We start from the raw sequence: 24,441 nt of genomic DNA on the forward strand, positions 1-24,441 counted from the left end.
ATGGATATCCCATTAATCCAGGTAAGAGAGAGAGAAACAACAAGCCGGACACAGAGAGAGACAGACAGAGATATGGAAATCACTGACCTTTGTCCATGGGCCTGACTAAATATAGGATTGCATTGTCCTTTGAAAATAGTCACAAGTTTCCTGCCCAGACCAACTACATTTTCTACATTTATCAATGTACTGTGTAATCTATCGTGCTATAGAGTAAAGCATTTTCTGCTAGCCTGTTACCCTATTGTAATGTAATATTACGCAAAGACCATGTGTCCATTCTGTAAGAAAACAGTGAAGCACTTCCTTTTCACTACTGTAGTGAACTCCTGTCAGTAATCCAGTTGTTCTTTGACTAGTAGTCTACTGTCTTCAAGATGACCAGCAGCTGGTTACGGTTGCTCTGATCCCTTCTCCTTTTGTAAATAGACACTTTTCTTTATCTTTCTTTAAAGTGGGTGAAGCAATGTGCAACTCTGCACGTGGGAAACCCACTTTTATTACACTTTTATTTTGTTTGGCACAGTTTTTTTCATTTTTTGGATCCACGTTTTGGATTTAGCCACGTACACATGTGAAGAACTCCTTAGTCTGCGCGGCCATGTACGCAGACAAGCCCGTTGTCCCCGGAGATACGGAGGAAAAGGAGAGGCTGCAGAGGTGGACGAAAGAAGTGGAGGACTTATTAGATTAGATTAGATAAACTTTATTCATCTCACAGTGGAGAAATTTACTTTTACAGAAGGGGGGCGGGGGGTGCAAACAGCAAATGGAGGTGCAAATAAGAACAATAAATTGCAACAGTGCAAACCACAAAAAGAAAAAACAAAATCTTAATTACAAAAATATGGTGTTCTATGGAAAGGAAAAAATAGAAAGTGCCATTTTGCTCAGCAGTAGTCGATCTGGAAGAGTAGTGGATTTGGATTTTTGTAATCACAGAGGAACAGAGGTTATTGTACATAATAACTATACAGTTGTTAGTTGTACAGTCTGACAGCGGTGGGAATGAATGACCTGCGGTAGAGGGTGTCTCAGTCGGCCACTGAAGGAGCTGCTCAGCTCCTCTACAGTCCAGTGCAGTGGGTGAGAGCTGCTGTCCATGATAGCTGTGAGCTTGGCCAACAGCCTCCTCTCACCCACCTCCTCCACAGAGTCCAGTGGGCAGCCCAGGACAGAGCTGGCCCTCCTGACCAGCTTGTTTTGTCTCTTCCTGTCCCGCTCTGTGCTGCCCAGGGCCCAGCAGTTGTTCCTTCCATTTTACACTGCTTCCTGATCCTCTTCCAAGTTGGATGGCTGAGCGGTCTACGGCGCTGCTTTCAGGTTGCAGTCTCCCCTGGAGACTGCGCCTGGAGGCGTGGGTTCGAATCCCACTTCTGACAAGCACCGGACTGGCAGAAAAATTTGGGTGTGGTGGAGTATCCCCTCCCCCTCCATTACCTGGCTGATGTGCCCCCGAGCAAGGCACTTAACCCCCCCCAATATGCTCCCTGTTTTCACTGCATGTGTGTGTTTCAAAAAAAGCAGAGAAGAATTTCCCAGTTTGGGATCAATAAAGTGAACATTTTTTTAAAAATTAATGTTGCATATCAAACCCTGAAAGAACACGTTTTTTTTTTAGCCTTTTAGACTTTCATTGTCAAAAAGATTGTCAAAGCAAATACCTCACAACTTTTGAAACAAAGTTTTTCATTGTATCACCTGCTACGGTCATCCTGATTGTGTAACAATAGGCACAAATTATGAAAACTATTATTTACATAAACAACAAAATTTGTGTCATAACTTTGGTTTCACAGCAGCCATACCGTAAGCTGCTGTCGGGGCTTTGTGGGCCCACCTGCGTGGTGCTTGAGGTACGGGCAGAGTTCTCTGGAGCTCAATGGAGGTACAGGGGTTCAGATCTGTCCTTGACTGGAGGAAGCTTTCACTAGCTTTTCACTAGCTATGCTGTACATTCTCCCTTCGTGTACTTTGGGAAATTGACTCTAGATACTGGATCACCAGCTGAAGCTGTTGCTTGGGGACATCTTATGGACATCCATTCTATCAGACAAACATTGACAGAAAAAAGTCAACTTCCATACTGCTCGAGCTACAATAGAGTTATAAAATTGAATGGATTATTAAAATGTTTAGGGTAAATATAGTGTAATTTACTTCCCTCAGTCAAGGCTGTGTGTGAGTGATCATATCTAGAATTCAGCGGCTCTGGAACGCTCAGACGAGCTGCCTTTGAAAAGGTTCTCCTCTTCCTCCTTCAGTTCCAAGCATATTAGTCATGCCAAACTAAAATTGTAAAAAAAAAAAGCAATTTCAACTTATAAAAACAACAGACACATAATGAATGACATCACATAATAAAGTCACTTTAGGTCAACAAACCCACACTTCGAGTTTTGATCAAAAGCTGTGGGCCAACTGTGCATCTCTGTGGTAGTTCCATCTGGCAGGCCACATGATGTCCCAAAGCCAACTGTCCAGATGTGCCTAAACACCAAGAGCAGTGATATATCTTTTTCCCAAAGCTATTAAACACTGCATACATAAAATGCAGATGTGACTGTACTAGGGAATTGATACAACAAATCATCACAAATCACTTGCAAACCTTTCCAACAACATGGAATATAAAAGCAAATAAATCTCTCATAAGCTTTTGAAGAAGGCTATTGCAATAGACTTTTACTGTTTTTACAGTTTTGTCATTGAGATGGAGCAAGCTTTAATGATAGTAGATGTAAAGTAAGATGTTGCTCATAGTCCCTTTCAAGATTTCTCACACATCTCTGACCATGCTAGCAGTAACCTTTGGTGAATCAAGAAACACAGTAGCAACGACACCAATGACTGAGCTGCATCAAAGTACACAAGCTACAAGCCTGTATGTACAGTTTGACAGGTTCAACAGATGTGCAGGATCCAAGGTTTAGTTCGTGATCGCCTAGAGGCAGCTGTCCAACACACAGTTTTACGCCATGGTCAGGTCTCTGGCAGCAACATGCACAACAATATACGTACCAACACACTTAAAAGCGTGGATGTAAAGCACATTTTGCCATGGCACAACATGCTAACGTTGCTAACCCCTGATTACCTGAGTCTAACAACTGTTATTTTGGCCGCAGACCACCAACATGCGGGATGGTGGGATGGGGATGAAATGGCCTCAAGTCCTAAACATCTTGTGAAATGCTATAAAATCAGCAACAAGAAATGCTTTGGAGACATCTCAGATTCACCCAGTCTCTCATTTTATTCTCATAAATTTCATGTTAAATAACATGATATATTTAACTAAGAAAGTAGCGTTAAGGTTATTCTGGACTACTAACTAACCAAAAACTGCATCTAATATTTACCTCAGCTGTTAGCATTAGCTAGTGTTGCACAGCCAAAGAAACACATAATGCATAATGATTTTTCAGATACTTACATTTCGCTCCTCTGCACGTTTTCTAAGGTAGTTTGTATGTCCAGTTCAGGTTGGAAAAGCAGTCACACTCAAAGTCATTAGTACACACAGGTTTTTGCTGACTGTAGCTGGGATGTTGCCATCAAAAATAAAGTTAATGCACTCAGCTGCTCTGTTCTTTGAGGCTGGAGGGCGATGTAGTGAAATGTGCTGCTCTGTGCAGCCAACAGAGCATTTCCTGTGCTTAGCTCCCATCTCTGCAACATGCTAGTAGTCCAGCGCTTGTGAGAAAAAACAGTGGTGTTGCTTCGTACCTTCTCATGCTGTGGGCAGAGATTCTCAGATGGAGGGCTGAACTATGCAAACGAGCCTCCACTTTCCATAGGAAGGGGAGCCAAATCTGAATGGCTTGTTGAATTCAATGCACAGGCTTTAAAAAAGTGAGTTTTTCATAATATGTCCCCTTTAGGATTCTGGTAAATGAAGACGTAAATGCACAAATGACTTGTTTTGCTTTCCACAGAGTGTTGCTCCCTTTTAAGAATATCTTTATATGGGCATACCTTGACAGTACCATTTTTTCGGTTAAACTAGGTGGTGTTTTTCTAATATGGGCCAGGCAACTGAATCACACACCATAAGAGCTGCCACAACTCTCTTGTTCCAAAATGTTGCTTCTTTTAACTTAAAGCCCACAGTTGACGGCTTCTGACACTTTAGAGTGAATGGCTTTGAAAATGCATTCACATTTATCTTCTGCTGCCAAACCACAAGCCAAAAAAAAAAGTAACACATTTTCTCAGTGTATAGGGTAGGGAAACTCGAAATCCCTTGTAATGGCCAAATAATTTACAGTGATGATGTAAATACAGAGACTCCATCACAATTAAGTGAGCCCTCTACTTATTGGATGGACCGCCGGCGGGCCGTCCAGCTGTTGTACACTGTAAAAAGTGAACATGGGCAACCATTGATGTAAGGAAGGATATCTATTTGAACTGACCTATTATCGCTATGTTTCTGTCGTTTGTCTGGTTTAATGTATTATATTACTTTCATTCAATGTAAATCAAGGCCTCATTGGTTCAAAGTAATTGGCAGACTTAAAATCAGATATCAATTTTCCATTCTAGTGAAAACGTAGTATGTCACGTGATGTGCGTACGTACTGACGTCATGCCACCACAACCAGACTTGAACTGAATTTTGGATCCGCCATTTTCTTTGACTGCACGAAACCCATAGCTCCACACCGACAGTAGGACCAGAGAAAGAAATCGGTAAGAAATGTTCATGAATGTTGAATGTGTGCATACATTTATACACCACTCTTATACAAGGCGACTTTCTGCTATCTTTTACCACACGATGTCGATGATAAGCCATGACTGTTATGCATATGTCGTCGTTCACGTTGAGCTAACATTAGCTTGCTCGTTTCGGGTGATGTTAGCTTAGCGGACTCCACTTTGAGATGAGTCTGCTAAGCTTTGAACTCGTCGTACATGTGTAATGTTTAGGGTGACCAGACATCTTCTTTCTCCCGGACACGTTTTCCTTTTGAGACTTTATGAAATGTCCGGGCGGAATTTCAAAAGCGTCTGGAATGTCCGTTGCATTTATGTCGAATTCCCATTACATTTATGTCGTAGCCAGCCAGCCACCCCCTCCTCCTGACAGTAGAGTTACCATCGTCGGTTGAAAATCTTGACCAGCCAGCCAGCACCCCCGCCCCCGGCGCACTTTTCTCACGGTTTTACAGTAAAGGTCACTGTGGATTTTTGTCGCGTTTTCACGTATACATACGCAGTAAGTTAACAAATGTTTGTGAGGAGCCCTAACATAGTGCTCAGGTTGGTATACCCCCACGTCCACGTATAAACACAGGCCTTTCTGCTACCGCGGTCTAATGTTAGATGTCGGTAGTGTAGACAGGTAGAAAGGGGTGTATTCACCAGCCCCCGCCTGCACATACACGTACACATACATACAGGCCTTTTTGCCACCCCGGTCAAATGTTACATGTCAGTAATGTTAGGAGGAAAGGGATGTATACAAAAGTGAAAATGGAGGTCTTAAAAAACTTGTACTTTGCCTGAAGGTTTCTCCAATGATAGTTTTCAGTGACTTTAAACTTATGTTTCGTTTAAACAAAAGGTGAAAAACAGCTTTTCTGTGTGTTCCAATGGAAAAAAACGGTCTTGTTTGTCACTTTGCTCTCATTAACAAGTGTGTCCTTTCTTCTAGGCCTGAAATCAAGTGGATAAAAGCAGCAACGTTTAATGGGTAAGTGTTCATATTTGAATGCCATTTGAGTTCTGCAGCTGAGAAACATTATCTTTGTTCAACACCCATGATGGGGAGTTTTATTACATAAACAATGCCAACAATTTGGGTCTTTCTTGTGCTCCAATCACCCCATCCTCCCCTTTTCAGTCATCTGCTGAATGTGGACGTGTAAAGACTGGTGTCACCAAATTACGCCAATCTGAACTTCTGAAACATTACAAACTTCAGCATAGCCATTTTGGACGCCGCCGTGGCTATCCTTGCACATATTCAAGCTGCCCTTGTTCCTTTACCACCTGGAGTTCCCTTAAGAGCCATGTGTCAAGAAGCCACCCAAGACTGAATCCACAAAAGGACAAGCAGACAACTTTGAGATGCCTTTTGTGTGATTACAAGCAAAATTCAACTCTCAACAAGTATTTACAGCACTTAGGGCAGCATTTGAAAAATCACGAGACTTTAAATTGCATTTTTCAAAGTTGCTCGTACAAAACAAATGTTTATGGTTCATTCAGGACTCATCGGTACAGAAATCACAGGTTAGCCTCTGTAAGTGATTTAAAAGCTGAAATTGCTGTGGGCGCACAGCCAATCCACCATTCCTCTGAAGACATTAATGCTGATGATTTACATGAGGATTTTTCAGAGGATGAAGTAGCTAGTTCTGTCTTTGACAGACAAGATACTGAAGACTTGTCCAGTGCTATAGAACACAAAATTGCTTCAGTGCTATTGAAACTAGAGCATGTTTTCCTGGTCCCTAGTGTGGCCATTGATTATCTTTTGCAGGAGCTGTACTATTTGATAAGAGTAGTTTCAGTCAGTACCATCAAAGTAATCCCTTTGCCTGATGATGATGCACCTCCAGCACAGACAGCAGTCAATGTTAGCCTCTGCAGTGATGATGCCGTTTCCATTTCCGGTGATACTGATGACACTTTAATTCTCTCTTCACCCTCCTCTGGTCATTCTTCAAGGGCAGAGCAATGGCCAAAGGAGTTTCCCATTCCAAGCTTTTCATATGACACTGAAGTCCAATTAGAGAGAGGAAATGCTGCCTTTAAGGCAAACGGAACAAGATTGACAGCCGGTACGAGGATGAAGTCAGAGATTCTGGAAAAGTTGTCTGATCAGATCTATAAGTATAAAGGTGAAGAAACGGAAAAACGGGAAGATCATCCGTGAAAAAATGGCCAAGACATTTGCCCTCCGTCGACAAGAAATTGTGGAAAAACAGCCCAGGGTAGAAGAACTCCAGGAGCGGTGGCCAGCGATGTTTCAAGAAGATAAGGTAGGCTCACTGTCAAAATCTGTTAAAACTCTATTCCAGAGTCAAGTCAGGCAAACACTATTTTCCTGATCATTTTCAACTTTGCCAATCATATCCCTTAACATGAAATGTGTTGTCTAATCTGTGTATTTCAGATCAATGCTGAATTTCTACGCATCAAAACAGTACCACTACAAGCACGATTCTTTGCTAATTTGGATAAGCAGAGCAGTCAGCTTCTTCGGGTAATGAGGGAAAAAGGTGGAGCCGTCGGGGAGAAAATCAGGGACGCCCTTAAGCCTTTGGATCAGGTATGAAATGCAGATGTAAAGCATTTGAGCTCCTCTTTTATCAGTTCAGTTCTCTCTAGTGAGTTGAAAGCTGATGTGTATTTTATCTTTTGATATGGCTTTGTTGCTACAGGGTGTGGACTTGAACATAAGAAGAGAGTGCATCCTGAAGTCACTTGTGATCTACCTGGGTGAAGATGTAAGGCACCTGATCAAAGAGTACCTGGTAAGTGACTGCTCTGAGATCAGGGTGTTTTCTGACAGGAGAGTAGGCGTTGGAGAGGGCGAGTAGAGGGGAGGAGAACCAGGGCAACAAGAGGGTAAAATTAGACAATAGAGGATTGGAATAATGTTGCCTGGTCTGATGAGTGATTTTTACTGCAATGCTCTGGTGGTATGGCCAGAATTTGGTGTCAACAACATGAAAGCATGGATCCACCTCGCCTTGAATGAACGGTTTAGGCTGGTAGTGCAATGGCGTAGGGATATTTTCTTGGCCCCATTTTGGCCCCTTAGTACCAACTGAACTTTGCTGGAATGGCAGAGCTTACCTGAATGATGTTTCAGTCAGTTAAGGCAGTTCTGAAAGCAAAAGGGGGTCCAACCCAGCACTAGCAAGGTGTACCTAATAATACAGTGGCCGGTGTGGTGTGTTTTTTTTTTTTCTTCACGTCTGAAGTGTGGCAACCCTGACACGTCACAGGAAAAATAAAAAGCTAAGTGGGAGCAAAAAAATACTGGTTGTAGCGGACTTAATTTCATTTTTATTATTGTGTAAACAAGTATAGTCATTTACTGAATGAGTAATCCCCCTCTCCCCCTCCATGGGGAATTATCTGATTTTAGGTTGTCCAAAAGGAAGAGGCAGAGGCAGAACTTGAAAATGCCACCATGGCCATCTTTGTCCTCCGCGATGGTGACGATCTCGCCCCTCCAAAGGACATTGGCCTTGTTATCGATGGTGTTGAGGTACTTAACAACTTGTTCTCCATTGCATCGGCTTGTGCCATGCTATCTGGATTGAACCTGAGTCAACCTGAGTTACCCATTGGAACTCAAATATACTTTTGAGACCTTTCAAAAAAATCATCATGGATATTGAAAGTAGGCAAATGTCAAGAAGGACTCAGAACCTCTCTGCTAAGCTGCAGGACTGAAAACTTGTAACTAGTCTGAGCCTTGGTATTAATCAGATTGCTTGTTGCTGTTGCACAAGCCGATGCAATGGATAACAAGTTGTTGAGTACCTCCATCGAACACCATCGTGTTGTTCGGTCAGTGATTTTGTTCATGTTCCATTTTAAAACAAACATGTTTCAGTTCAAATGGCACTTGTTTTATTGAGGCTGTTGCTGTCATAGTCGATTATCGGAAGGCTGTGATTTGTTGATTAGTGGAGGGCAGTGCACTTGTGCGTGCGCGTGTGTGCGTGTGTGTGTGTGTGTGCGTGCGTGTGCGCGATTCTGTCCTAAATGCACTGTCAGAATTTATTTTTATATGTATATATTTTTTTCATACAATGTTTTTTTATATATTGCCTACTTTTATTTTTATATATGGCCTATCTCACCATTTTGAACGGTTTCTTGTGCCAACTAAAGTTGAGAATGTAAAAGTATTTATTTTTATATATATTTTTATTTCATTTATATGCAGTTGTACTCTAAAGACTATGCCAATAATAAAAGAAATGTGAAGTTGGAAATTTGTCTCTTCAATTAAGTAATTTGATTACTTGTGATAAGACAAGATGCAATTTCATTAGTTTTTCTCAAAGTGAAAAAATGCATTGTATTCATAGAAGATATTTGAAGTTATATAAGATTTTGGCTCAAGCCAGGTTGATAATATAAGTTAATGCAAACCTTAAACTGCATATTACAAGTTGAAATTATGATTTCATTGTATTTTTAAACTTTCCTTGGTTCAAATTATATTTTGAAGTTAATATTACTACGTGCATTACTACTTTGTTCAGACATTTTTTTTAATTTGAGAGAAACTAAAAAAATTACATGTGACAAGTTGACGCAGATTTTTTTATTTGATCCAAAGAGTCAATTTTTACAGTGTACAGCTGTCCCATGATGTACAAAACTGCTCTGTTTAATTTTATACCCATGGTTTACATCATTGGAAAGCTTAGATTTTCAATTGATATAAGCCATTTCAAGATCCAATCTCAACAGCAGGTACAGTGAATGCCACCATCAAACAAACAAGAAACCAAATAATGATGAAATTGAGGTAACTCACCTATGAAGTCTCATGGTAATCCATTAATCCATAATAATCCAACAAAATTGTCTTGCTACATTAGCAAAGGTCCACCTGATCCAATGCAGTAAAATATTTAGTCCAAAATACATTATTATGTCCATAAACATCCACAGACTGCTGGCGCACTGTTCAAATAATCCAGTTTTCGTGCCAAGTCTTCAAAGGGCATGTCATTTCTCAAATGACTGGCATTGTACAGCCAATTAAATTCTGAAGACAGGGATATGCCACTTCATTGGGTAACTTTCAAACTACAGCGAGAACGTGTGTAAAGGGACTCATATGCAGCCAGCGGTCTGTGCATCCGTTTGAAAAATAGGGAGAACACGTTATATCAGTGTTTTAGATGTATCCCTGCATACCTGATTGAAATGAATGGCTCTTTATCAGGCCTCAGCAGAGCCCAGTAACGAGCTGAGCATTTGAATCAGGTGTGATGGAGCACGGAAACATCTAAAACATGCAGGGCAGTGGTACTCCAGGACCAGGGTTGGGAAACACTGCATTAGATAACTATTTTGTCTTGCATTATATATGTCTGTGTATTTCGACATATATTTTGGCTTGATTTACTTGATGTGTATTTCAACATAAATAAGCTTTAGTTTGACTTGCGAACACACATTTTCTAAACTGCCTTACCCCATGTGTTTTCTCAGTCAGCCTGCTGAAAGTACATTACAGAAAAGATGAAAAAGTAAATTACTTATTTCTTTATTTTGACATAATAGGCAATCTAATGGTGACTCAGACAAGGACTGGGAGCCAGATACTTCTCCCCCCAATGGTCTTTGTTGGAGAGTGCTGTCACACCGTGGTGAGGTTTGTCTCGTCTTGGGTTTTCTGTCTTGTCATTTCCTGTTTTTATTTTGAAAATCTAACTCTCCTCTCGTTTCAGAGCACTTGCCCTTCCTCATGTGTCACCATTGTGTCCGCCCTGATTACCTGTTGTCTCCACCTGTTCTTCATTACCCTCCATGTGTTTAAATAGTCTGCGTCTCCCTTGTCTTGTGCCAGAGTGTCTTTGTCCGTTGGTCGAGTCCTCCGAGCCTGTCAATGTCCATAGCCACAGCATTTAACCACGTAAGCCTTTTTTTCTCTTTGAGAGTGATTTTTTTTGTTTGTAAGTTTCATAGTTTAGTTTTTGCCTTCTTGTTTTTTGCTCGTAGTTGTGTCATAGTCTTCGATTAGAGTGTCTTTTGTTTCTTAGCCATTGTTCTTTAATCTGTTGTAGATCCTCTTTTATTTGTAGATTTAAGTTTGGTAGTTCTCCAGTCTGATTTCCTCCCTTTTGCAGTGTTTTGTGTTTGATAGCCTATTGAGTTTCTTCCTGCCTCGGGAGCGATTTTGTTTTTATTTTGTAGCTCTAGTAATCTTTTCCTTATCCTCCATTAGGAGCGTTTTTTGTTATATTGTTTATTTGGCTGTGATAATAAACTGAGTCCTGTTTTGAGTCCTTGGAAAAACGTAAAATATTCATTTTCTGTGATATTGTTAGTTCAAGAACAACTTTTAATTTACTTTCGATATGCTTCGATGGGTGTTTTCATGCAAATGGTTTTTCAACCTTGACATATGGTGCACCCCAAAGACCGGACACCTCACACTCAGAACTCCCACGTACAATGCTGTCCTTTCATCTCTCCCGAAGAGATTCAAAGATTTAGCCTCTGAGGATAAACAACAAAGCCATTCACACATGGCTCCAGGAGTCTCCCAATGACAACAATGGGACACTAACGAGGCAAACGACTGTTGTTGACATCCAAGGGTTGCAACCTACCCCGCCTTAATGGGGAATCGTTTGCCTCACAACAGAGTGATACCATCCTTGGTTTTGGGGGTTGGACTCACTCAGAGGATAAATACTTGAACCTAACACCATTGCATTGGACTAGAGCTGTCCTATCTAGTCTGGTGCGCATGAACTGATGAAGCCTGCTCGGATGAGAGACGAAACGTCCTCTAAGACAAATTGACGAGGTCCAGTTGCGAATGATTGCATGCCCTAAAGCTTTTCATTACTGACTCATCAGAACTGCCTTCATATAGAAGAGGGAATTTCAGAGTTAGAGTCAATAAAAGACTGATTAGATTCAAACACATTCACACATCAGGAATTAAGTTTTTAATGAGGCTCAAATCCAGTAGATCACTAAAGTGAAGATCACACTCTGGAACATTCAACCTCAAACAATAGGGGGGATGCAGGACATCTGGACTTAAATTCACAGTCTGCATGTAGGCTGCTGAGAAAGGGGAAAGTCAATTCTGATCAGAAAATTATTTTTAAATATATACATATATGCAAACAGACAAAAACAATTATGTTGCAGTGTGTTGGGTAAAGCTCAAGAAGCCTATTCTGCGATATCTTCAGAGGACTGTCAAGATTACAGTGTGGTAAAAATCATGAACAGCAAATGGAGGTGCAAATAATAATAGGAACAAGAGGGTGCAAAATAAGAACAATAGGAAGAACCAGAACAATAAAAGGTGCAAATAAGAACAAACAGAGCAATAAATTATAACTGTGCAAACCACAAAAAGAATTTCAAAAATGTAAAAAAAAAAAAAAAAGAAAAAGAAAATAAGGTATCCTAGGTATACAGTAAGTTTAAGAAATTATATATATGTTGGTGCTCTTCATCCGGGTTAAACACATTTGATGAATTGTGTGATTTAGTCAGTTCTTAAACAATCTATGCCTGATTACATTGCCACCTATATTAATGAGCACAAAGTCACCTGTCCTAATGAGGCTCCAGTGTTGGCCAATGAATGTGTGTTAAGACACAAGCTTATCTTTGGTGAGTGATATAGCAAGGATAAATATCAGAAAACAATCAACGATCAACCACCTACGTAATGGGAAAAGTGTTCCAAGTGTGTCTAATTATTGCTATCAAAAAAGGTCCTTGAAAAAAGGAATGTCCTTTAAGAGAGAACAAAAGCAGCCCATGTGAAGTTAGTTGATTTAGCTACAGCTATTCATACTCCCAATTTTGGAGATGACGAAAAACTGATGGCTCCATTTCAAATGGAGGTTGAACAGAATTTTCTGAAATTGATGCGGGTTATGCCCCATTCATGTCTGATGGGTTTGCCATGCTAACTGGAGGTGATAAAGGTTCTAGTCAAAGTCCTGAGGGACTCAGGAGATGCAATACTTGGCCATTTGGATAAGAGTAAATGTAAACAACTGGCTGAGCTAATTCAAAGTTACCCAGGTCTGTTCTCTGATACTCCTACTGGCACTCATTTAATTGAGCATGATGTTGATGTCGGAGATGCTAGGCCTATCACTCAGCAGTTCTAGCAGGTTTTTCCAGAGAAGCGATCTTGGACTCATGGAGTCATACATGTTGGATAATGGCATTGCTGAACCTTCTTCATCATACTGGGCCTCACCTTGTCTTTGGTAACAGGCTGAGAGCTGTTTGATACTGTGAGTGTACCCTTGAATACAGTGGTGTCTTGTACCTAGTCGTACAGGAGTGTGTTTCATATCCACTTAGTGAAGATATCACTTGTTGGGGAGGACAGACACCAATAAATTTCAGAGGTCAGAGGAGAGCACTGAAAATGAAACATTAGTGTTTTGATAGGCCAAAATATTGATGGCAATGACCTCGATTGAAGCCCTACATTAGGAGTTAGGGATATGTATAAATGAGTGTGATTTCTGGGTCAGTTGCTCCCAGTTACAGCCTCAGTTTTTTTTGTACCTGTTTTAAGGCAATAAAACTAATTTTACATTAAACTCTAAAGTGCTTATCGTGTTGCTTGGACTCTGCACACAGACTAGTTTATTCTTATCATTTAAGATTAGAGGTTATTAGCAACACATTCAGTTTCGGTGTATAGAAAATTGACTATACTGATTGCACCATTTCATTGTCATAAAAATGGGCAACTTGTCATGTTTAGACAAACAGCATTAATAAATTAACTTTACTTGATATTCCAAAGTTAAGTAAAATGGTTATCCTACTAATAAGACTTCAATAATTTAACTTGAGGTTTGTGAGTAAATTAATTTACATGTATTCAATAATCTTATTCTCACTCAGTTTACGCTAAAACATTGTGTTGAATTAACTCGTAATGGATTACTTATGAAGCTCAAAGTTGGTTTTCAGGTTTGCTTGGTAAAGTGAGGGAATCAGTTTACTGACTTTTTTAAACAAACTAATCAGGTTGGTATTTACAGTATGCAAACAGAAACTCACCAAGCAAGGTGAGATGTAACAGGTTGGTTTTAGGACCCAAATGCAGTCTCACCAGAACACAGAGAGTCTTTACCAGCTTTATTCCCTGATTTGACAAACACAGAGAAGCAGCCCCCCAGTTCAATGTTCAGGAAAAAGTCTCTCTGTATCTTTGCTGCTGCAAAGCACCAAGCGAGCCGAGGGCACTCACACAGTTCAGTATCTTCAACTGATTCCAGAGTCTTTTGAAATGTTTGTGAATCAAACACCAAACAATGGCAGGCAGACCAAAATCCAGGGAGTGCAAGGCAAAACTCTTAGTCAGAGACAGAAGGCTGGTTCAGCAACAGGAGATCAGTACAAATGGTAATGCTGGAAAGTCTTGTATGGAGGCAAACAAACAATCTGGCACAGAGGGAGTGTGGGAGGGCACCTTAAGTACTGGGCTGATTGGAAGTTAAGATCAGGTGAATGAGAATGGAAAAGTACTGGCTGGGCACGTGAACAGATGAACAGAATGGCAGCAGGTAAGAGCCTGAGGACACTGTGACGGTAGAACAGTCCCTTCTCCACAGCAACCAGAAGACCATAAATCTTATATCCCTGGGACACTGACACTCCCATATACAGATAACAGAATCTGTGGACTGGAATACACTGCCATGTAGTGGTACATGGTACCCACTTGAAAATTACATTGGTGTACCTAGCTACTATGACCTGACAATAAGGCAGTGAAAAATGAGCTTAAAAAGCCGAGGGCAATAATGGCAATGGCACATAAAAAGGTTTAGAAAAAAAAGCAAGTGTACATATTTAAGTGCTGTATTAAAGTACTTCACACACAGGTCATTAGCAAAATACAAGCAAAAAATACCACCCCAATTCCAAAAGAGCCAGGTGTTGTGTAAAACATAACAGTATGTGATAACGTTCAAAAAAATACCTGTTCAACACATTAACAGGTTCATTAATAACACGTTGTTACGGTTTGGTCAAAGGGAGAGCCAGGACCCAGATGCAGAGTATGGAATCTGATATTTTATTTAACAAAAAAACAAAAAATAGCTTGCAGGGAAAAAACACTAGAGCTAAGATTAAAAAACTGAAAATTGCCATAACGGGAAAAGTAACAAAGAAACACAAAATCACCTCAAAAGGGAACTCTAAGAAAAACAGAAACTGGTTAGAAGACAAAAAACTCACACTAATGAAAACAAGAGACCAGCTCGTGAGCAGGGTAACATGCGGGTAGCAAAGGGAATCATCTGGCACAGGGGTGAGTTGGGAGCCGGGCTGAATACACAATGCAGAACAGGTGAGACTAATGAGCCCTGCTGCCAGAAGATCGCCCCGCCTCTCTGTGCTCCACCTGCAACAGAGAGAGAGAGAAAACAGAGGAGAGGAGGGAAGCACAGGCAGGGCGAGAGACAAGCACTAAGAAATGATGACAGGAATCAAGACCACAACACATGTGATAGTACCATTGTTAGTAAACACAGTTCATTTGCAAATTATTCAATTCTGTTTTTATTTACATATTATACATTACAACTATTTTCTTCAGGGTTGTACAACAAAAGATGCATTCAAGTGTGGAGAAGCTGAAGGCATTGGTCCAAGACACAAATAAAAAATATATTCTTTTAAAAAAAGTACACATTTAGAAGTATATGTGCTTCTCTTATCGGTGGACATAAAGGACATCCATAGCAGCTGTGACACTTTTCTCATATAAGGAGACACAGAGTGCCATTATTGGCCTTTTACTCTGGGATGGTTGTGCTCCAGTTATCTCTTGTTGAGTATGTAACTGGGTTGTACAACCTAATTGCTTATATAATAGGTCATTCAAAGTGGTTAATTGGTTTGGTTGTACGTGCTGGCAGTCAAGTCCAGAATGTTAGTTTTTTGTCAATGGATTAGCAGGTTGAGAGGCTGAGAGAGAGGTCCATCAAACCCAGAACATCCTGGCTCATCCCGTTATGGAATGGCATCTCATTGATATGTGTCAGTCAGAACCTCCAAACTAATGCAAGAAAAAAAAGAAGCCATCTATGTTCTAGCCAGCAGTTTTACTAATATAATAATAATATTGTAGGAGCCATGAATGAGTTTAAGGGTTTTCTAGGTGTGTTGGTAGAAATGTTGGTTTTGTTATTGTTTTGGTTTGTGTGATTCTGTTGATGAGGGAATATGTAGGTCAAGTGGATATGGGCGGGGATGTAAGTTAACATAAGCACCTGCTCACCTTTTCTTTGGGAGTGTGTGGCTAGAGAGCGAGGGAGGGTGAGCAGGGTTGCCGTATTTTTTGTTGACCGCTATTTCCTTGATCACTGTGATCACTTTAATTATGAGTTTGTGCACGATATAATAAGTTGATTATTCTTTTCCGTAAATAAAATTGGAAAATATATTTTTGGTATTTCAGTGATTTTTTTTCCGTTAAGCGCGTCAAACAATTGGAAGGCCCTGCCTCAGCCTCTCAGCGACTCTTTGTTCTTAGAAGTCGCTATATTTTTGTCAACAAAAAAAGGCATTAAAAGAAAACAACATCGGACAGCGCAACGGATCAAGGGATCAAGAGGACGAAAAGAGGAAGCTGATGAATGCCAATATCAATCGGAGATCAAACACGGAGGTAGGCACTGGCTGCTTTTCAGATTTGGAGACACTGACAAAGCAAACTACAGCCAGGTAAGCTCACCTGTGGATGTGCGCACGAAGCTGTGAATTGATGGAGGGGATGCCGCATGTGTATTGACTGCTGTTTGTTCATTGGGAACGATCACTTGATTGAATGAGGATTTAATCCGAAGGCGCATCGGCCTCATCATTAATGCGTTACATCCTGGTGCGGACTCTATCTCCATGCTGTAAATGTGTGAATCTCTGCTCTGTCGCTCTGAAGTTGCTGCTGCTTTGTTGCTTTGTGGGATGATAATTATCGGATGAATATCCGTATTTCTTTGGATGTGGTTTAAAAGCACAAACAATATATCGGAAAAAATGTAAAAGAAATCAACGGAGGAAAACGAGTCAAATAAACGTTGTGGTCGCAAGTTTTGAAATGGATGCGTGAACGGTACAAACGGAAAAGGAAATCAAGGTGGAAAAATGAGTGAAATAAATGCTGGTGTTGAAATGGAGCGTGGGAAAAGAGAAACTAAACTGACGGCCAAAGCCTGGGCAAATAAAATCGAAAAACTTCAGCATGAACGCAAAATCACTGTGAATAAAATAAAAGGTCTCATACCTGAAATGAAAGCACTTATGAAAAACAAGGAAAATGTCTCACATGTTCAACATCATCTGGAGAATTTAATTCAACTTTGTGAAAATGCTATCACGTAACATAATGTGTTGATTCCTTTATTGCCTGAGGATGAACAAAACAAACAAAACGAATGGTTCACCAGCATCATGAAATACAGTAACACATTTGAGGAGGATGTTCAAAAGTGGCTAAGTGAATCTGAGGAACCACAACAACAATATAACAGCCTTTGTCCTGCTTCAGTGACTGAAGGAGTGCTTTATTGTCCAACAGAGGATGAATATCAAGTACCAACTGAGGCCATGTCCATAATCATGAAGGAGGACATGCAAGATAACATAAAACCCAGTGACAGTGTATCAAATGTGGAAAGCAAAGGCTCTGGTACTGGAGGAAAGTCTGCTGTTTCTAATGCTTCTTCTGCTCGTCTTAAAGCTGAGGCTGATTTGGCAGCATTAATGGCAAGACAGAAACTAATGAAGGACAAACATGAACTGGAAGAACAGGAGGAACGGCTGAGGAGAAAGAAGGAGCAACTAAAACTGGATGAAGACATTGCAGCGCACATGGCTAAATTGAACGTGTTACAGTCTCAGAGCATCCTAAGTGGAAAAGGTTCTGTATCCAAGCATTCTGATGGAATGAACTCTTACCTGGAAAAAGGAAAATCAAAACAAAAGGCTCTCAATGTTAATGCAAATTCATTTATTCCACAAATATCACTGAAACAAAAGGAAACTAAACATGATTATATGGATCCAGGAGTAAGGCCTAAAGAGAAAACTGTACCTCAGTTCATCCATTCTGAGCCTGTGTCACTGATGGAACCCAGACAACATACAGTGAATTGCAGTGCTAATGAGAACACTCAAAATCAAAATGGAGACATATGGAATGCAGGATCTGAATCAAATAATGACGATCAAACTAATATGCTGGGAATTATGAGAAAGCAAAATGAAATAACTACGCTTTTGATACAACAGCAATGCCTCTCATCGTTGCCAAAGAGAGACATCCCGATTTTTGATGGCAATCCATTAAAATATTATGCATTTATTAAAGCCTTTGAGAATTGCGTGGAAAGAAACACTGAGAACTGCAGTGACAGACTCTATTTCCTGGAGCAGTACACTAGAGGTCATCCTAAGGAACTGGTTGAAAGCTGCCAGCATTTTAACCCAGAGAGGGGCTACCTTAAGGCTAAAGTTCTACTAAGGGAGCATTTTGGCAATGAACAGAAAATAGCCTCTGCATATATGGAGAAGGCTCTTTCATGGCCTACTATCAAGACAGAGGATGTAAAGGCTCTCCAGGATTACAGTCTGTTCCTGAGCTAGATCTGCCTGCCAATATGCTTGCCATTATAAGGAAGTTGCCTTATAAATTCAGAGACAAGTGGAGAACCGTAGCCTGTGAGCTGCAGGAGAGACGCAACCAGAGACCTACATTCAGTGATATCACCAATTTTATTGAGAGGCAAGTGAAAATCTTGACGGATCCAGTGTTTGGAAACATACAGGATGCTCCCCCAGCGACAACAAATAAAGGTGTGACCAAATACAAGCAACAGTCTCGTTCTGGAATTAAAGGAACCAGCTTTGCTACCACTGTAGCTCCTATAGAAAACAAAATGCAGCCTGAGAAGGAACAGCTTCAAGCTGCAAGGAGGATGTGTCTTTGTTGTGGAGGAGGACACACTTTGGATCAGTGTCCTCAGTTGGAAAAGAGAACCCACAAAGAGAAGATAGGCTTCTTACGAGAAAAAGGTGTCTGTTTTGGCTGTTTGTGTATAGGACACATCAGCAAAAACTGCAGAAAACGGATCTCCTGTGCAAAGTGTGGTCTCCGACATCCAACCATTCTTCACATTTCTCCAAAGGAAAAGGTAAAGGACTCTGATCAAGCAGACGGGAAATCAGGGATTACAGTGGACAGTACCTTGGTGTCAAGTGGTCTCACTGGGGCTGGTGATCACGACTGTAAGCTTCCTATAGTTCCTGTACAAGTCAAGTCAAAGAAGGGCAGCAAAATCGTTACCACCTATGCTTTCTTGGATCAAGGAAGTACAGCAGTATTCTGCACAGAGGCACTGATGTACAAGCTTGGCCTCACAGGAAAGAAGGCACGTATTCTTCTGAGGACCATGGGCCAAGAAAAGGTGGTGAGCAGCCACATTGTGTCAGGACTGGAAGTGGCTGGCTTGAAATGTGATAACTTTTGTGAACTGCCCAAGACTTTCACACAGGAGCGTATGCCTGTCCACCGTGGGAACATTCCAAAACAGAAAGATATTCAAGGTTGGCATTATTTAAAACACGTTCATTTGCCTGAAATTGATGCAGGGATTGAACTGTTGATTGGGACAAATGTTCCTAGGGCTTTGGAACCATCGCAAGTCGTTCACAGTGTAAATGGTGGACCCTATGCAATAAAAACAATGCTGGGCTGGACTGTTAATGGACCTCTGAAGGGAGAAAATGAAGAGGAAATGGATTGTGAACAGCCAGAGTTATCAGTGAACAGAGTGTCAGTAGTGAATTTGGATGAACTTTGGCAGCAACAGTACAAGGTGGATTTTCCTGAATGCAGCATGGAAGACCAACCTGGAATGTCAAGAGAGGATCAAAAGTTTATGGACTTGGTGAATAGCTCAGCAAAGCAAGTGAATGGCCATTACCAGATCAGCTTACCGTTCAGGAATGAGGAACTCAACATGCCAAATAACAGAGTGATTGTTGAGCAACGTGCCATGTACCTGAAGAAAAGACTTCAGAAAGACTCCTCATTTCATGCAGACTACACTGCCTTTATGGACGATCTGGTTGCCAAGGGTTACGCTGAAAGAGTACCTGAAGAGGACTTGCAACGCTGTGATGGCAAGGTCTGGTATATTCCCCACCATGGTGTTTACCATCCAACAAAGAGGAAGATCAGAATTGTCTTTGACTGTGGAGCGAGTTTCCAAGGAACATCTCTTAATGCTCAGCTCCTACAAGGACCAGATCTGACCAGTTCGTTAATTGGGGTGTTGACCAGGTTCAGGAAAGAACCAGTGGCGATCATGGCGGATGTTGAATCCATGTTTCATCAAGTCAGGGTACCAGTGGAAGATGCTGATTTGTTGAGGTTTCTCTGGTGGCCTGATGGGGATTTAAATCAAAACCTCAGCGACTTCAGGATGATGGTACATCTCTTCGGGGCAACTTCGTCTCCTAGTTGTGCCAATTTTGCTCTAAGGAAATGCGCAGATGATAATGTAGAACAGTTCAGCCAAGAAGTGATTGATAAGGTCCTACATTGCTTCTACGTTGATGATTGTCTGGTGTCGGTGGCTTCAGCGGGGGAAGCTGTATTGCTCTATCATGAGCTCATTTCCATTTGTGCAAAGGGTGGTTTCCAGCTTCGGAAATGGATAAGTAACAGACGTGAGGTTATGGCTGCAATACCTGAAAGTCACTGGGCCAAGGACATGGGAGTGTTGGACCTGGATCAGGCTCCACTGCCAGTGCAGAGAGTGCTTGGTGTGGAATGGTGCATTCAGTCAGATGCTTTCAAGTTTAAGATTATCATCAAGGACAGACCACTCACCAGGAGAGGAATTCTCTCAACTGTCAGTTCAATCTATGATCCTCTTGGAATCCTGAGCCCTGTTGTATTGTGTGCTAAGAAAATCTTAAGGGATCTGTGCAGGAGAGCGCTTGGCTGGGATGACATTATACCTGAATCAGTTGCTACTGAGTGGATGACTTGGCTGTACGAACTGTGCAGTCTAGAGGACTTTAATATCATGAGATGCCTGAAACCAGTGGACTTTGGAGAAACAACCACGGCACAGTTACACCATTTCTGTGATGCAAGTGAAGTTGGCTACGGGGTAGTGACCTATTTGCTGTCACGCAGTGTGCACTCACAAGTACACAGTGCTTTTGTCATGGGAAAGGCTAGGGTGGCTCCACTTAAATCTGTTACCATCCCTCGTATGGAGCTCACCGCGGCCACTATGGCAAGTCGCATTGATGTCTTGTTTAGGAGAGAGTTACACATGGATCTTCAGAATTCTGTGTTCTGGACGGACAGTGCATCTGTGCTCAAATATATCAAGAATGAGACTTCCAGGTGCAAAGTCTTTGTTGCCAACAGGGTCTCAGAAATTCTCAAAGTTTCAGTGTCTGCTCAATGGAGGTATGTGGACACGGCAAGCAACCCAGCAGATGTGGCCTCTAGGGGCTTGAAAGTGGATGCATTCCTCAAAAATCTAACATGGGTGTCAGGTCCACCCTTTCTTTGTCAACCTGAGAGTGTGTGGCCTGTTAATCCTGAGGATGTTCAGCAGCTTCCATCAGATGACCCAGATGTCAAGAAAGCTGCTGCAGTGAATGCTGTCCAGGCGAGAGAAGAGGTTGATGCTGTGAGTCACATGATCAGTTATTTTTCATCTTGGACTGGCTTGAAAAAATCTGTGGCTTGGATGCTGAGATTCAAGAACTGGCTTTTGACTTGCTGCCAGAAGAGGAAACAGTTGAGCATAGAGCTTGCACAGTCTGACTTGGATGTAACGCAACAAGGATGTTTGCTGGAAAATGATATGGATGTGTTTAAAAGGAAGCCACTTCCATGTTGTCTGTCAGTGGAGGAGCTGGAAAAGGCTGAACTGGAAATCATCAGGTTCTGCCAAAGGAAGAAGTTTCCAGAGGAGTTTTCCAGGCTGCTGAATGGCAAAGGTGTGAAGGGGTGTAGCCACATCTATAAACTCTGCCCACTGGTTGAAGATGGTCTTCTGAGAGTTGGTGGTCGACTGAGCAGGTCGTCTATGCCCGTGGAGGCTAAACATCCCATAATACTGGCTAAAGACTTCCATATCTCAGACATTCTTCTGAGGCATATTCACCAAGAAGTGGGGCATGGTGGTCGTAACCACATGCTAGCCAGACTGCGGGAGACGTATTGGATCACAGGGGCTAGTACAGTCATACGAAGAGTTCTGTCTAAGTGTACCATCTGTCGAAGACTGAATGCTCAGCCGGTGTCCCAGCAAATGGCAGATCTGCCTACTGAAAGAGTGACTCCAGATGAGCCACCGTTTACTCGCGTTGGAGTAGACTATTTTGGACCGTTTGAAGTGAAGAGCAGAAGGAGTGTTGTGAAAAGGTATGGCGTTATCTTTACTTGCCTGGCCATACGTGCAATTCACATTGAAGTGGCACCTTCGCTGGACACTGACTCCTTCATAAATGCACTCAGACGCTTTATTGCAAGACGAGGTCAAGTCCTGGAGCTGCGCTCAGATAATGGAACAAACTTCATCGGAGCAGAGCGTGAGTTGAGAACAGCGATTGCGCAGTGGAATCAGTCTCGGATCAATGATGCACTACTTCAGAAAGGAATTAAATGGACCTTTAACCCTCCAGCTGGCTCGCATCATGGAGGACCTTGGGAGAGGTTAATCCGGTCTGTGAGGAAAGTCCTCAATTCTACCTTGAATGTGCAAAACCTGGATGAAGAGGGTCTTCATACGGTTCTTTGTGAAGTGGAGTCCATCATCAACAGTCGTCCAATTACCAAAGCATCTACAGATCCAAACGACTTGGAAGCACTGACACCAAACCACCTGTTGCTGTTGAAAACCTTACCATCTTTACCACCAGGAGTCTGCCAGGAGGCTGACGTGTATGCTCACAGGCGATGGAAGCAGGTGCAATATATGGCAGATTTATTCTGGAAAAGATGGGTTAAAGAATACTTACCACAACTGCAGGAGCGTCAGAGATGGTCCAGAGTGAAGCGCAATATTGAACCTGGAGATATAGTGCTTATCATGGACAACACAGCACCTCGAAATTCCTGGCTTATGGGAAAAGTCCTTCAAACCTTTCCAGACAGAAGAGGATTTGTGCGTCAGGTGCGGATTAAGACAAAGAGCAGTTGCCTGGATCGTCCAATAACAAAAATCTGTCTACTACAGGAGGCTGAAGCTGGATGAGGAGCAGCTGTTGAACATTGTGACACTTTGACCCCCAGCTTGACTTTGATTTTGACTGACAAACTTGCCACAGATCGAAGACTCAAATACTTAAGACTGAGCCTAAATGTTGGCCTGATTTGACCTTACTGACCTTTGACTCAAGAAGAAAGAAGATGGAAGACAATATATGTGCTATGGACTTTGAGTATTAAGTTTCAATTCTTTCATGTCTGTGTAATTATTATGTGTAATAACTTAATAATTAGGGGCTGGAATGTAGGAGCCATGAATGAGTTTAAGGGTTTTCTAGGTGTGTTGGTAGAAATGTTGGTTTTGTTGTTGTTTTGGTTTGTGTGATTCTGTTGATGAGGGAATATGTAGGTCAAGTGGATATGGGCGGGGATGTAAGTTAACATAAGCACCTGCTCACCTTTTCTTTGGGAGTGTGTGGCTAGAGAGCGAGGGAGGGTGAGCAGGGTTGCCGTATTTTTTGTTGACCGCTATTTCCTTGATCACTGTGATCACTTTAATTATGAGTTTGTGCACGATATAATAAGTTGATTATTCTTTTCCGTAAATAAAATTGGAAAATATATTTTTGGTATTTCAGTGATTTTTTTTCCGTTAAGCGCATCAAACAATTGGAAGGCCCGGCCTCAGCCTCTCAGCGACTCTTTGTTCTTAGAAGTCGCTATAAATATAATGTGGAATTTGTAGGTTCAGTTCATCAATAGGCCAATGTTCATATTTGGTGTTACCATATGGCATAGGTAGGCAATTGCCTGGGTCCTCATGATTTTTTTTATACAACACTTTTCCTTTCTTGTCACTTCAAATGAAGGCTAATCTAAAGTTAATAGATAGAAATAAGTTTGTCTTTATGTAAATGTGGGCCTGTCCAATCTCTATACAGGCCAATATTTATTTTACCACCCACATTTCACATTATATGGATTTAATTCCACCATGACCTTCAGCCTTTGTATTCTGCATTAACGCCAAATTAAATGATATAGCAATTTGAGTTACCATTAGTGACAGACAGTCACTATCAGTTATGTTTTATAGAGAACTCAATCATAGCTCAATACAATATCAACACATAATACTGCAGAGCCCATTTAAACAAACTAAAAATTCTGAATTGGAATCAGAATCAGCTTTACTGGCCAAGTATGTATGCACATACAGGGAATCTGTATTTTTGATTAACATTTCCACAGTTTCTTTGGCTGTGGGGAGTTTATTGAGAAGCAGTCAACAATAGTAAGGATTACTGTGTTACCTTGGGAGGGGATAATCCTGTGATGAAGTCCAGGGTGATGTGGGCCAGCACGGCTCAGTCTGAGGAGACAGGTGGTGCCTGCTGGGAGGTTTTTCCCTGGGCGCAGACAGAACAGGCAGCAATGTAATCGTGGGTATCTGACCCCATTTTACGACACCA

This window comes from Chelmon rostratus, chromosome 8 (assembly GCF_017976325.1).
Source record: "Chelmon rostratus isolate fCheRos1 chromosome 8, fCheRos1.pri, whole genome shotgun sequence".
Taxonomy (NCBI): Eukaryota; Metazoa; Chordata; class Actinopteri; order Chaetodontiformes; family Chaetodontidae; genus Chelmon; species Chelmon rostratus.